Below are 16,453 nucleotides of genomic sequence, written 5' to 3' on the forward strand. Positions count from 1 at the left end.
GTACCCTTAACTTCAAGTAGGGCTACTTAGATACTTTTTTCAAGCCAAACACCCAAGAGAATGATGTTCTGAGAGCTCAAGGGAACAGAGGAGAAGCCAAATTTTCCTGTATTAATTTCAGATAAAAGCCTAATTTTAAAAATAACCCTGAGATTGCCATGGTTAAAAGCAGAGGACTCAGAGCTACTGCGTACAGTCTGATCAGGGCAAACAAGCAAAAGTGCTTCTGCAGGTCAGGGCCAGCCTTGTGCAAGGCTTCCTGATTGGGTAGAAGCCACCCAGAGGCAGCACCATGTTTGGAACAGCAGGAGGTACCAGAGGCAGGGAGAGGCATCATGTAGCTACTGAAGCAGCTGACATACAGCATCCTGTGGGAAACCTCTCCAGAACTTCCCACAGGATGCCTGGGAGTCTGGTGAGAGGGGCTGCATGACAAAGGGAAACACGTTTCCCCCTCTTTACTTTCCAAGGTTTGGGGTAAAGCAGAAAGGACATGGCTGGAAGAGAGAGGGAGAAGTGAGAGCAGAAGTGTAATCTTGATGGACCCTGTGCCCAGACACCTGGTTGGTGGTAGGCAGTGACCTGCTTTGAGCGGGAGCTGGGATAAGAGACCTCCCATTGGCCCTTCCCATTCAAATGACTTGGTGATTCTGAGTTTCTGGAACTCGCCACTCAAAAACATAACAGCTCTAGCTCTCATCATGAGCATTTATTCTTCCAGATGGAAAACAAAATAGTCTGTTTGCCAAAACCCCTCTAATAGAATCACTACAGCATCATATATCACCTTTCAAACTCTTCTATACTGAAATCTCTTATACTGTTACATAGTGAACTACGTCGGGTGATCAAGGCAAGGAAATGCTGGAACCACTTCTTATCTTTCAGCAGACAGTGGTGTTGGTCACTCTTCTTTTGAGGTGAGTGTAGGCATATCACCTTATCCCAAGTGTCTCCATCAGTGACAGAAGGGTCTCACATGATGTCTCAAAAAATTCACTTTGCTTTCACCTTTGCCAGGCCAATATTTCATTCCAGGAAGCACTTCAAGTCCCCAGCTACAGATCTCTAATTTTTGGTTTTGACAAACCCAGGCTTCAAGTGTTAGGGCCTTTTGGCCACAGAGAATGAGAAACTGAAAAAACAAATGCAGAAAAGGAGACAAAAATAACAACAAAAAACCCTAACAGATCCTTGAAGCTTGAAACTTAGTTTAGATTATAAAAACATCCATTATTTATTTCAGACATAATGAACTGTTTCTGGTTTTATTTGCAATTGCCTAGGCTGCAGATGTTCCCCAGAACTAACTTAGAAATGTTAAGGTTGCTTCCCAGAGGTGTTTTTGTCTTGTCATAAATTACATATGAGAAGTTTTATTTATTATAAATGGTGTACCTTTTTCATTATGTCATATCACTCTAGCATTTATCTTCCCTGAGAAGGTAAAATGTCTGGGCATTTTTATGAGCATGGCCACCTCTGCCGTAGTGTTCATTTCAAGCTCCCAAGCCTCTCTCCAAAGGAAGGTAAGCATCAATACCCATATTTCACCAGTGGAGTAACCTTTGTGCACACACACAAAAAAGAAATGACTGTCATAAAGTTACTTAACAGGCTTTTGGCAGAGTTGTGAATAGAATAGAGCAGGTCTTCTGAGCCTGGTTGGCAGAGTTGTAAATAGAATAGTGCAGGTCTTCTCAGCCTGGTTGGCAGAGTTGTGAATAGAATAGTGCAGGTCTTCTGAGCCTGGTCCTGCATTATAATGTTTTTCACTGGACGATGACAGATTCCACAGATATTTTCAATAGATGCTCTTTTTTCAGCTCTCGACCTTTATCCAACATCTAAACGACAGCTACAAAGAGACAATCTTCTTACTCCTTAATTGTGCACAATGGAGTAGATTTGGAAAAGAGGTCAATGGGTAAAATTTTCAAAAGCAGTTAAACCAGTTTGAAAGGTAATGAAATTTAAGCTCATGAGCTCACCACCCAGAAATGGAGCCAGCATTTCAAACAAGTGCTGTCTCCATTGAGAAAAATACACGAGGACCCTTTTTTCAAAGGCACTTGGAGAGATGCAGCTGCCACAGTGGCAGCTACAGGTGGATTTCCAAAGGGACCAAACACTCAGTGTTCTGAGGTCTTTTGAAAGGCACTGGTCATTTATTCTACATATCTAAATGGACTTATTTTGAAAATCTAGTGCAACAGAGGGGTTCTGAGCCCCTGTGATGTCCCATGGCAGATGCTCTTGTGATGGGTGCCAGAGCACACTGCTGTGGCCACCTGCAGACTCTGAGGCTGGCTGAGCCTGGCACAGCCACTGCCTTGGAGGGCAGAAGCACTCCGGCTGCACCAGGGCAGGCAGCCCATGCAGCATCCTCTACACTAGGCACCCGCAACACCAAGGGGACAGGCGGAGTTATGGCAATCATCTCCATTATCAGATCTTCTAATTAAATAGACATAAAGGCAATGAAAAGGAACTACAGTTTCAGAAAAATATAGATTTCCGTGGTAGCAACCACTGTTTTTACTTTCATATGCAGTTCCCCTGAATGAAATCTCTGCTCCCCGTCATTAACTGGGATACCGCAGCCTTTTTTTCAACACAATGACAATTGACAATGCACTCAGAACAGTTCATTTTAGTGTTCTGCAATAAATTTCCATTAATTGGTTTCAGTTAAATTGAATAATTAATTCTGTTTCCTGTTTGGTGACAATACTGAATGAAAATTTCATTTACAGAGATGGCTGTCATAAAACTCTCTTGTAAGCTAAATTTTAGAGCATCCTCCATGGTGCCTCACATCACTGACTTGTATAAAAGGAAAAAAGACTAACGTCATCTACCTGGATTTGTGCAAGGCATTTGACACTGTCCCACATGACATCCTTGTCTCTAAACTGGAGAGGCATGGATTTGATGGATGGACCGTTTGGTGGATAATGAATTGGCTGAGTGGCTGTACTCAAGCAGTTCTGGTCAATGGGTCAATGTTGAAGCAGAGACCAGTGACAAGTGATGTTTTTCAGGGGTCGATATTGGGACCAGCATTGTTTAACATTTTTCTTGATGACATGGACAGTGGGATTGAGTGCACCCTCAGCAAGTTTGCTAACGACATTAAGCTGTTTGTGCAGTTAACATGCTGGAGGGAAGGGATGCCATCCAGAGGGACCTTGGCACGCTTGAGAGGTGGGCTGATGCCAACCTCATGGAATTCAAAAAGACCAAGTGCAAGGTCCTGCACATGGGTTGATGATTCCCAAGCACAAATACAGGCTGTGTAGACATGCATTGAGAGCACCCAAGGAGAAAGACTTGTTGGTTGATGAGAAGCTCAAGACAACCCAGCAACGTGCACTTGCAGCAAAGGAAGCCAGCAATATCCTGTGCTGCATCAAAAGGAGCGTGACCAACAGGTCAAGGGGGGTGGTTCTCTGCCTCTACTCTTCTTTTGTGAGATCCCACCTGGGACTTTTTACAAGGGCATGTAGTCATAGGACAAGGGAAAATGGTTTTAAACTGAAAGAGGCTAGATTTAGATATTAGGAAGAAATTCTTTACTATGGTGAGGAACTGGAACAGGCTGCTCAGAGAAGCAATGTCTGCCCTATCCCTGTCAGTGTTCAAGGCCAGATTGGATGGGGCTTTTGATAACCCCAGTCTACTGGAAGGTATCCCTGACAGTGGCAGGGGTGTTGGAACTAGATGATCTTTAAGGTCTCTTCTAAGCCAAACCATTCTATAATTTTATGACTTCACATGAAAAAAACACTTTTACACCCTGGAAAATATAGCTGGATCCATAAAAGACAATAGGTCTGTAAATTACAGTTCTATGTGTCAGAGGACTAATGTGGAATGTATTTTTATGATTTTTTTTTTTAGAATATACACTGAATGAGACCTTTCTAATCTGTCAGGAAAATGGAGGATTACAGTTCACACCAAACCAAAATTAAAAACTTACTTTGGAGTTTCTTGGTGGGAAACTTGATTTTTGCATTTTCAGTCAGAAAGTTATTCTTACAAAAAACACCAGGACCTCTGTAATGTGCTCAGAATGTCATGCTGTGCTTGTCCCTGTTGTAGACTGCACAGTCATTATTCTGCTGCTTAAGGGCAAGAAGATTAAAATTCAAATAAATAAAGCTAAAACATCATCCACTGGAAAAAAAAGTTAAACCAGATAATTAAAAAGAAAGAAACACACTCTTTGATTGTGTGGTAGCTTATTTAAATGTAGTTTGCAACAGAATACTGTTTTACCAGTTTATCAACAGTTGAAGGAAATATTTGAAGACTGTACTAAATCATAGTCATAGAATCATATAGGATGAGCAGATCTGACAGCAAAATTGTCAAAGAAATTAGCAGCTAAACATCTGCTGGTTTCAGTGAGCTCCATTAATGAATGAAGACCACAAGGTGATATGAAATTATAGGGAATTTGAGACTTTTTGTAATTGAAAACTTTAGGAAGCTATTTTGTTAAATCAAAAGTTAGGTACCTATACTGAACCAGCTTCTCAATTTAATAAAGTGTTCAGTAGTCACAGTATAGTGATAAGCTGCCAGCAGACTGGTGGATGAAATTATTTCACTTGTCTGTGTGTGCTCTCTCTTTTGTGAGGCCCAATTCAATAGCTCCCTGAGAGAAGGTTTTGAGGTCATCTGAGGCTTTAACTCTCCTCTCCACTACCAAGAACATTTCCTCCAACATCATGCTGAGAAGAAAGAAAAAGAAGGATGAGGAAAACGCAGCACACCCGTGAGGTAACATGCACTGGTGTGAGGCTGGGAGCAAACACTTGAGGGCTGGGACTGAGTTAGACTTCCTCACACCAGAATCTCTGCTGAAGGCTTCCCCATGTGAAATTGTACCCTTACTTCAGGCTCAGTGGATTCAAGTGAAGGGCAGATTCTGTCAGAGGTAGGCAGGCTATTTGGCCAAGGGGATGTATTTAGAGAAGCACTTTTGTATAAAATACTTCTGAAAATATATGGGTTGACAGATATTCAGAATGGTCTTGTGATCTCTAAGCATCTAATGTATGGTGAGTGAACACATGAAGAAAAGGGGAAAATCAATCATTCTCAACAAGTAATTAGATTAGCTACAATGAAGACAGAGGGAAGATGAAGGCTTTGAAACAGAATTAAAAGCCTGAAACAACAGAGCTTTTTACCCCCAGAATAAATACTGCATCAGAAGTGAACCTGAAAGTGTGAAATCAGTCAAGATTTGTCTTATTTGGAGCATGAGTTTGCTTGCAATGAGACAGAGAGCTGATTCTGATATCACACTGGTTTTCTAATGGCATAACTTCCCTGCACACTGTGGTTTGCTGTCTTGATTTACACAAAAAAGCATATAACAGCGTTCAGTAAATTAAATTCTGCATGTATAGCAACTGCAGAGAGAGGCAAGATTAAGATGCAGAACTATGCATGCACTTGGAAAAGTCATCCCTGAATCAGGAGAAGAAATCTTTCCACCCTTTGTAAACAAGGTCAGAGTGTGCAATTCCCACTCCATCTGCAGAGAATTCAATTATAAACATGTTCTTAAACTTCAGTGGGAAATCAGATTGCAAAAGGTTTGTAAAGCATGTACCAATGGATATGATTTACCAAGACCTCAATTCACTTATGTCATTCAACTCATATATAACTCTTCTTCAGCCACAGCTTCCTATACTGGATGTTATCTATATGAAATAAGAGATATGGGAGAACCCTGGAGTTTACAACTGTGGCTGTAATGTCTCACTGTGAATTCCACAGAGAAAAAACACTTCAGAAAGATGCATAAACACTCACCTAAAATTAAATTGAACCCTGTATAAAACATTATCTGTATTCATGTAAGTATTGACAGCTCTCAACACTCATTTATAAGTTTTGGCAAGGCAATGTACCACCTTTTTTAACTGAATTAACAAAATACTGGTTTTCTGGGCACACAGACAAATGGGTGGAAAATAAATGACTTTTTGAATCATTCCCTCAGCATAGCACTGTGCTTCAGCAAACATCCTATTCATAGAAATCCCAATTAAGTGGCTTCTGATACAAGTATAGCTATTGCTATAGCTATTGCATTTCATGGAACTAATCATGACATCTGTCAGACTACAACATTACAAGTAGCAGGAATGCAAGTACAAAGTGAATATGCCTGGAAGTTCAGTGAAACTTTGAATAAAGGAAAAGATAAAAGCGTCTGACAAATGCTTTGAGGATTTTCTACCAAGAAATGCAATCATTCAGCCAGAGCTGTAGTTGGGGCACCTTGCTTTGATCTCTTTACCTGGGATCCGTGCACATAGGACATTTATTTAGTTTGGGGTGTTTACATCCATCATGCAATCTGCTTATTAGCATACTTCTAGTTTGCTTGTGTAGTTAATTTGGATACAGTATGCTGCTAGAAAATGCAAAAGAACTGTTAATAGATGCCAGTAAATTTGTGCACACAAAGATCGCTTACAGCTGAATTAAACTTCATTTGATCATAGTATGCTCCTATATGCTCAGAAGATTTATGCCACTTTTAGAAGAGCTTCACTTTTCAGCCATGGGGCAGGGGTTACAACATTATTACTTAGACAACACAGGTCTCCCTTGTGGTATGAAATATGCATTTTTTTCACTCGAATGTCAAATACAAAGTAAACTCCTTAAGTAACTTATGATCATTAGTAGTTACCTTGCTAGCTGAATTCCTTCTCAAACTATTTCTGACCCTTACATTGAAAGCTGGGATGGAAGAAAGGGCAAGGAAATTTCCCATTAGGAGCAGATACCATCATGACCATGGTATTTTCCAAAGAGTCACAAGTGAGTAGACTGAACAATAAAGATACAATCATGTTTATATAGCAAAAAAGATTATTCTCCAATTTATTCCCAGATCCTGGTCCACTGACTGTCCATGCTGCATAAAACATGACTCCATAGCTGAAACAATTAGTTTCCTCCCAAACAAAACCAGGGACCACTCTCAGCAGTCAATGAGTGAGTAAGTTTCATTAAGTTTACCTTCTTTAATCCAACACAGTCTTCCAACATTATTTGTGTGGGTCTGACACCTCATGAGTTCTACAAATATTCTTATGCCACCACATCTCAAAGCATGTCCTATGTGGTCCTGCTTGAACAGCAACGGTGAGACCCTGTGAACACTGACAGTCAGAAACCACTTCCCAGACCAGCAGCATTTAGCAGTGCAGATCATAGAATCATAGAATAGTTAGGGTTGAAAAAGGCCTTCAGATCACCTAGTTCCAACCCCCCTGCCATGCGTAGGGACACCTTGTACTAAACTAGATGATACTAGAAAAGCAAAAAATGATCTTGCACACTCATGAGTGGCACATTATCAACCGTAATACTCATTGTCCCAAAATGGCTGTGTGTCTTTTGTTAAAATTAAATCAGCAGCAAAAATTCTTGACTGACACATATTCAAATGGCAGTATTTGGTCTGGCTGATATGCAGCTGGAGCTAAGTTATTCACTACTTTTAAGGCAAAGGAGTTAAAATTTTACACAATATGAACATTTTGTGAACTATATGAAGAATATCCAGGTCCTCAGCTTCTACCCAACAAATCTGACAGGAATGACAAGAACTTCAGTAGGCATTTATTTTGCAAAAATGTTGTCAAAAAATGTAGAGAATAGCCACTCTTAGAAAAATAAATGTTCTGGTAGGGCATTTGACACAAAGAAGAAAGCCATCAGAGGAGCCTGAATTATCAACATCTGTAACACATGAGTTACGCTGTCACACTGCTATTTCCTTCTAGCAACTTGGGCAGTGACTGATGGCAAGAGCACCTTTCACCCATCTTCTGTGAGGTTGATCTTTTAGTCTAATCCAATCTGTTCTTCCCTGTGTGCCAAAATACAGGTATCATACTAATGTGAAAAATGCTAGGGAAAGAAAGAATAGAAATAATTTAATGCTTTTCATTCCAACTCTAAAATCCATTCAGTCCTTTAGATGGAAAAAAAAGAAAAAAAAATCAGTAGTACTGAGAAGACATTTTGCCACAGTAATAGCTCAGGCTGCTCTCTGTAACGTATAATGCAAATGGACCATTTCAAACATGTTAAATGTGATGCAGATAAAATGAGGCCATGTCCAAAGCAGTATCTAAACCAATTTTCAGACAGTCCCAACCCAAGATGTGAATCTTCAGCCACATCTAAAAATTCAGTACAGACTTCCTGATTCCTTTTCAAACCCTTGGTAGTCAGATGGGAGTTTTTCCATTAAAAGGTTGAACTGTGAATACTCTCTGCCAGTGTCTAAACACAGCCATTTTCCTGCCATGAAAACCTTGCCTATACTGGAGACTAAAAAATATAAAGTTACTTGCATGCAGAAAGACAGCCTACATATCCCATCTAAATATTTAAAAAAAATATTTATGAAGGGGACTTGAAGTTTAATATTATATTTTCAGCTATTCTAGTGGTTCTGTAGTAGCTATTCCCGGACTCCCTGACTACTTTAACAATATGGAAATGAGTGGGTAGAGAGAGATTGCAGCCTTGAAGGGAAAGCTGGGAGTGATAAAAATGTTTCATCAGAACAGGTGGGGAAACCAGGATGCAAGATATTAGTCTGCAGGAAAATAATGGTGAGTAGTCTTGTTATTTGTTTTAAAGGAGCTCAGCTGTGGCCATAGAATTGAAGAACCCCAACAAATTATACCCCTGGATGTGTTCATGGCCATGTTGGATGAGGCTTTGAGCAACCTGGTCTAGTGGAAGGCGTCCCTGCCCATGGCAGTGGTGTTGGAACAAGATGATTTTTAAGGTCCTTTCCAGCCCAAACCATTCTACGATTCTATGATCTAAATAGCTCTAATCTGAGACTAAAGAACCAGTAAAGCTAGAAAATGTTATTATGAAATCTCTGTGAGTGAGCTGATAGATGAAAATACGTTTTTTGATAGCAACCTCTATGTGTAAATGCAATGAAAAAGGCAGAGCTCTTTTTATCCGGTCTAACAAAGCAGGTGGAGGCACTTCACCTTGATGCCCAAGCTGTTCTTTCACTCAGTATTATTAAGACTGATCATTCAGTGTTTCATGATGAGAAACTAATCCACAATTAAAAGCTATGAGCATAAGTCTTCCACTCTGAGAAATCACATACCAACTTGTCTGTGGAGTTTAATGACTCACTTAGAGTTGCAGGCAATTTGCTTGGATTTTCAGTATATGCTTGTCAGTATTTCCAAACCTGTAAACTTTATTCTGAAATATGTAATTTCAGCAAATGTTCATGAAACTGCAGGATAACCAACTGAGCCCTGAGAAATTATGCAAGTCACAGTGGTAGCTGCAGGACCCCTAATGCCACCAAGCTTAGTACTTATGCAGGCACAGCACTTCCAGACAGATTTTCTCAATTGTAACCTCTTCATCTGTGAAAAAATGCAGCTCCCCATCTTCTGCCACAGGAAACAGTTAGCAACAGTCACTCAATTTTTGGAAATGAGCATGACTGGCAAGAACCTGAGCGTACAGAAAACAGCAGTAAAATGCATGCTGACTTCAGCAGTCAGGATTTCACCCCTGTGGCCTTGATTAAAAAACGCGGTGTGATGACAGAAAATAAAGATGCTTCTGCAGTTTGTTTTCTTTATCTGCTTCACACTGAAGGCGTGAAAAAGTGGGATGATGGTGAAAGTAAGCATGCGTCAGTGGGGCAGAGCTCTCACTTCACTCCCATGACCAAGGCTCAAATCATCCACATAGTGCTGTGGCTAGCCATCCTTACATTTCTGACCATGGTTTTCAATCTTCCTGTTCTGGAGACTTGCACTCTCTGTTAATGTCTTTGCCTCTGCACCATCCCTGAATGCAGGGATCATCAATAATGATTTCATCAATAATGATTTCAATCAATCATCAATAATGATTTCCCTCATCTTATCCTTCCTGTAGCTGGTTCAATAGAGTCATTAACATTTTCACTGGAGTTGGCCTAAGTGACCCTAACCAAGAGGAATTGGCATGCTGGCAAACTCTCTGCAGATACCTGTCAGGAATAAAGTACTGCCACCTTTTCTGTAACAGATACCAGGATTCAAAAAAAACACGCTTCTCCTCATCTCCCCAAGTTCATTATTAGAAACTAAGTACAGGATTTCCGATTTCTAGATTAATGCCACAGGCCTATCCCTACAGCATGGGGAGAGATGCAGGATAAGGGATCTATGTCCCTTTGTGTAATCTACTGTAATTTTTTTTCTTTTTTTTTTCTTTTTTTTTTTTTTTGTCTAAAATGTGTTGATGCTTCCTTTGATGTTCAGGCACCACAGCCTATAAAGAAAGAGATAAACACCTGTTTGCTAATGGGCTATACCTTGAAAGATAACTAACTTCTCTTACAAATGCAATTCTTATCAGACAAAGGAGGAATTTTTTTTTTAATTATGGAATTACTGATATTTACTAATGATTTCTAGAAATACCAGCTTCAGCCAGATAGCAACTCTAGATCAATATAATCATCCAGCAACTTCATGGCTGTTGGAGCAAAGCCTGGTGAAGTGTGTGGCGATTCACTTCTCTTTCACTGAAGAGAGAAACAGAGGATGAGGATGGGCTGAGAGATGGCTGAAATCTTATCCATGTGTCTTCAAGGCAATTATCAAGCTTGGGCGTATTACCTTTGGCAGAAATGCTCGCTCGGGGCAGCAATGTGCATTGTCTGAGGGATTCAAAGAAAACAATGGGAGTCAAGTGCTGCTATGCAGTGAACAGAATGAAGTCATAAATAGAAGTTTTGCATACTCTGGAAATGAAGATTCTTCTTAAAACAAACAAACAAACTCAACAACCACCTGTAATACATTAACATGAACCACAACATCAAGGCTCTTATATTGTTGGACATGCTTGTGAGGTAGGCTGATGACAAGCTTATGAAGTTCAACCACGACAAGTGCAAGGTCCTACACCTGGGTTGGAGCAATCCCAGCCACAGCTACAAACTGGGCAAAGAAGAGACTCAGAGCGGCCCTGCAGAGAAGGACCTGGGGATGCTGGTCGATGAGAAAATGAACATGAGCCGGCAGTGTGCGCTCGCAGCCCAGAAAGCCAACCATATCCTGGGCTGCATCAAAAGGAGCGTGACCGGCAGGTGGAAGGAGGTGATCCTGCCCCTCTACTCTGCTCTTGTGAGAGTATTATATATATTTTATATATATATATATAGATATACCTGGAGTATTGTGTGCAGTTCTGGTGTCCTCAACACAAAAAGGACATGGAACTGCTGGAACAAGTCCAGAGGAGGGCCACGAGGATGATGAGGGACTGGAGCACCTCCCGTATGAAGACAGGCTGAGGAAGTTGGGGCTGTTCAGCCTGGAGAAGAGATGGCTGCGTGGGGACCTAATAGCAGCTTTCCAGTATCTGAAGGGGGCCTATAGGGATGCTGGCGAGGGACTCTTCGTCAGGGACTGTAGTGACAGGACAAGGGGTAACAGGTTAAAACTTATACAGGGGAAGTTTAAATTGGATATAAGGAGGAAATTCTTTCCTGTTAGCGTGGTGAGGCACTGGAATGGGTTGCCCAGGGAGGTTGTGAGTGCTCCATCCCTGGCGGTGTTCAAGGCCAGGTTGGATGAAGCCTTGGGTGGGATGGTTTAGTGTGAGGTGTCCCTGTCCATGGCAGGGGGGTTGGAACTAGATGATCTTGAGGTCCTTTCCAACCCTAAATATTCTATGATTCTATGATTCTATGAGTCTCTTTGCTGGCTGTTGTGCCCAGTGACATCCCCTGTCTCTGTATCTCAGTAACTCCATTTCAACTTGTTGAGTGCTTCTGCTCCTATTTAAAGGTGCAGCTATATCTTCTTTGGACAGGTTTTAAAGGGTATAGATCTGACTGATTGAAACAGTATTTGAGCTGACATGCGAAATGAGAACTATGCTTCTTAATAGCTATTTATTTCTCCTTAGAAATGCTGAATCCATTTGTGCCCATGCTGACAATGATGTGTGTTTATAAAGATCTATGACTAAGTCATAGATACTCTGAAATAGCTTGAGCATCCCACAGCAAGTGTGTGACAAGAACACATTCAGGACTAAAGAGGCTTGGACAGTGAACAATAACATCTTTCATGCTGACATAATACCTTGACATTTTATGCTCTTTCTGCTATGGCTACCATTGCACCTAGGACCCTTCTGTACTATCCATACTAACATTAGTCAACACCTTATTTCACAGGTGTGATAGGTGAGATTACTTATGATGAGGATGCTGTCTCCTGCAAGTGACGGTATTGTGGTCCTTAATAAGTTTAGATTGTTTAAACAGTGCTAAAGTGACCAGTATGGAGACTATAGTGCCAGGCATCAATAATGAGTTAGATTGTGTGCAAAGGTAAATCTTCTTCTTTACAAAGCTAAAACATTTATGAGGGGAGCTGAAATTATAAATTACCCCACTGCCTTTTGTATCAGATGTGTAACTTTAGTCACTTCTGCAGAGCAGTGCTTTTCACAGGACAGTCTATAAGACGAACAGTCTGGATATTTTGGAAGGAATCATTTATTTTTCATTAACCAAACAGGATAAAAACCTATAGCACATTTCTCCTTAAGAATGTGTGAACTGAGATTAGGCAACAATTAAGTTATCTGGTATTGATTTTACATGCACTATCAACTAACTCCCAGTTAGCAGAAACTCTTGCCACCGTGAGAGAGTCTTTATACTAATGTTGTTTTTTTTCAAAGGTAAACAGTAAAACATTATCTGTGGCAATTTTCACAAAACAGTTCTCATTCTTTTTTTACCCCTCAAAAAACCACATGAACAGTTCTATTCCATAAGTAGTTTTTTAGCAGATTATGATTTCTCATTTAGATCAGTGAGATTTGGGACCACTCAATATCTTGCAGAACAAAGCAAAAAGTCTTCTCTTTAAAAGCTTGTACTAAATAGTATCTATGGGCAAATCAAAAAAAACAATCACATTTCTTGATCCAAAACAAAATAAGCCCACCTCAGCTGGAAGGTGAGCAGCGCTTGAGAGCAGCTCTGCTCAGACAGGAGGCTATCTCACAGGACACACAGAACCCATGAGAAGAGCCCCATGCCAGATGCAAAAAGTTAGTACCGCCTTGCTTATGGAGCTACAGGACAGGAGAGTAATGGCAGAGGATGGGCACAGGGAGTAATGACAAGGCAGGTGCTGGGGTAACAGCTTCCTGGGAAAAGCAGTCACTTTGCAAGAACAAAGCACAGGCCAGGGGTAGCTTGGGAATAAAAGTGGTTTTGCTCCCAGCCGCAAAGCTGGGTTGCAATTTTAGGCTTAACAGCCTAAAGACACCCATCAGCAAGCACTCATTCCTGAGTGTATGCTCTGAGTTCACAGGCAGGCAGTGAGCAGCGCATCCCACTGAGAGCTGGAAACTTGCCAGCAGGAAACTCTCCAAGCTCTGCCAGATCTTCTGTATCATGTTTCTCCTGCTCTGAACTTCAAGCAGTCCTATTACACCAGTGTTACAGACTCTCCTGAGTTATCTATCCTTTATCTCCACTTCACTTGAGTGTGATTTGTTAGGGATCAGAAAGCTGTATTATGGTTGGAGCCTGATGCAATCTCGATCCTTGGACCTCTCTCACTGATTACTCTCTCTTCCTCAGTGGGGTCTCTGTGGTGAAAAAGGCTGTTGTACTGAAGCTTTAAGTTGCTGTTGTACCCCCCACTTAAAGCTGCAAAAAGTGGGGCCAGCTGTCAAAAGGGCCAGCTGTTTGCCTTCCCCTCCACTGAGCCATGCATTTTCCACATCCACCTTTGGGCTACCAAGAGCACTCATCCACCCGGGCAGCCTCAACAAGCGTGCCCAGCTAACAATAGGAGTAGCAAGAAATGAAAAAATGCTTTTTAAATCCAGATTAACTCTCAGCTGTGGCCAGAGAATGGAGCTGGAGAGCCTTCATCAGGTAAGTTGCATGCGGGAGGATGGTCCAGACCCTCCTCACAAACTGGGTGCTGCAGTGGTGTGAAGGGTATAGCCAATATAGTAAGAGTACATTGCATCAGACCTCTCCTTGTGCTACAACAGAACGGGGAGGATCTTTCAGCAACTGTCCTGGGTTTAGCAGTCACAGTAATTCTTCTCCTTTTTAGGGGCTGCTGTAATGCTGTTTTTTTTTGATTTTTGGCCTGGGAACAGTGTTGATAACACTGATGTTTTTAGTTGCTGCTCAAGGTCTGGCCAAAGACTTTCTGAGCCTCATGCTCTGACAGGGAGGAAGGGAGGCTGGGAGGAAGCAATGACAGGACACCTGACCCAAACTGACCAAAGAGGTATTCCATACCACAGCACATCATGCCCAGGATGTAACAGAGAGTTACTCGGAAGGGCTAGTTGGCTGCAGGGTTGGAGGAGGTATCGGTCAGTGCTTGGCTGGGGGGAGTGGGGTGAGTTATTGGTCGTCTGGTGTTGAGGTGTTGTATTCTTTCCTCTTGTTATTTCCTTTATCATTATTATTACTGGTGGTAGGAGCAGTGGTTTGTGTTATACCTGAGTTACTGGGTTGTTCTTATCTCAACCCGCGGGAGTTGCATTCTTTTCAATTCTCCTCTCCATTCTTCCAGGTGTAGGGGCAGGGAAAGAACGGGGGGAGTGAGTGGACGGGCTGTGTGGTTTATGGCTGAATTTGTTTAAATCACGACAGCAACACATGCTAATTTTCAGCGTGTGTTGGAGCTGCCATGTACTCCATAAGAGGCAATTTGTAAGCCAGGAAACCACTGCCTTCTGTGCTGAGGGTACATTGGGATACCATGAGAAGGGCATGGTGAGCCTTGAGGTTGGCAGTGCAGTTGGCCTCTGCTTCCCAACCCCTGTAACAGAGGAGGAGCACCAGAAAGGCTGGAGAAGGAAAGGATGCTTTTTGAGCTGTAGGAAAGCCTGCAACATCTAACCAGATGCATGACAGTGTATTCTCTCCTCTCACTCTAGCACTGCCTTGTCTTCTCTATCCCATAACCCTGGGTTTAGCGGTGGAAGTAGCCAAGCAAGATAGCATACATGAGCTAGAGCGCAGGCAGGCAGGCAGGCAATTTAGGGAAAGGTAGCAGGGCAGGAGGCTGCTATTTTACACTACAGATAGAGGGTTTACCCTCATCCCTGCACCATGCTACAGAGCACTGGGGGAAAGTGTGTTATCTTTGGTGCCTCATGTGCTCTGACTGGCTACAGGGTGCTTCCCTCCTAATCCCCAGGAAGTACCAGGGGAATCATGTCACTGCAGTGCCCCATCTAACTGTGTAACAGTACTCGTCTGCCTGCAGTTCTCCCCAGTCTCTAAACTACAGATGTTCCTTGAAGTTTCTTTTCCAGAAGCAATTATTCCTCTGATAAAAAGCAGGGTTTTTTAATGACGATTTTTTTCACTCCACCACCTTTAAAGAAGGGCAATAAATCATATTAAATGCCTCCACATTATGTAAATTGGCTCCTTTGCAGAACATTTTTCATTCAGTATAAACAGAACAATTATACCTTTTGATGTTTGCCCAAAATTGCTATTTTTTGCCCTTTCCGAAGGGGGACTTCTCATCTGTGTCATCTTTTCACTTGTGTTATACATAAAATTAAAATATGTTTCAAATGCTTTGTCCCAACCTTCCTTTTTAAAAAGTAGCTGTTTGACCTGCTCTCTCGCTAGCCCTCCTTCCAAAGTGTGTTTCTTTCACTGGTCCACTCAATCTCCTTTGTTGTTTGTGCATTTGTTTTGTAGATTACTTTCCTCTCAATATTTGTATATTACTTTCCTTGCAATTTTATTTCTTTCTTTTCAGAGCATATTTGATGCTTCGATGGCAGGTATTAAAAAGTGTCCTCTTTCACCATGTCATGGCTAAAATTCTTAAGCAGCTTCTTTCATGTTGGGTTATTATTGTTTTAATAAATCTCCTCTAGGTTTCTATATCATTCATCCTAGTGATGTCCCTAACACAAACAGCTGGGTGCTAGAGCACTTCTGCTTCTCTGCAACATATTGTGTGCTGGCTCTGTATTTCACATCAGTGTTACCAATAACAATGAGGTTTTGAATCTAAAGATCCAAGAAAGCTTGAACAAAATATGGACAATGAAAGCAGAAATTCCAGAATATAGCTTTTGGAGAAAGGCATGGGAGCCTCAAAAACACAGCAGAGCTCAAATGTTCCTAAGGTATCTAGAGAATGACAGAAATAAACAACCATAGATAAATATTCTCAGTGATGAGTTTCTTTTATCTAGTTAATGACCTAATTGATTACTGAGAAGTAAGATTAGTTTGGTGCGCCATTTTATAAACTGAAGATGTAACTTCAGGGATGTCTGGCTTTGAACACCCAAGATGATTGCTGAGTTGCTCGAAGCCTAAGCTGCA

The sequence above is a fragment of the Lathamus discolor genome, chromosome 4 (assembly GCF_037157495.1).
Source record: "Lathamus discolor isolate bLatDis1 chromosome 4, bLatDis1.hap1, whole genome shotgun sequence".
In the NCBI taxonomy this organism is placed as follows: domain Eukaryota; kingdom Metazoa; phylum Chordata; class Aves; order Psittaciformes; family Psittacidae; genus Lathamus; species Lathamus discolor.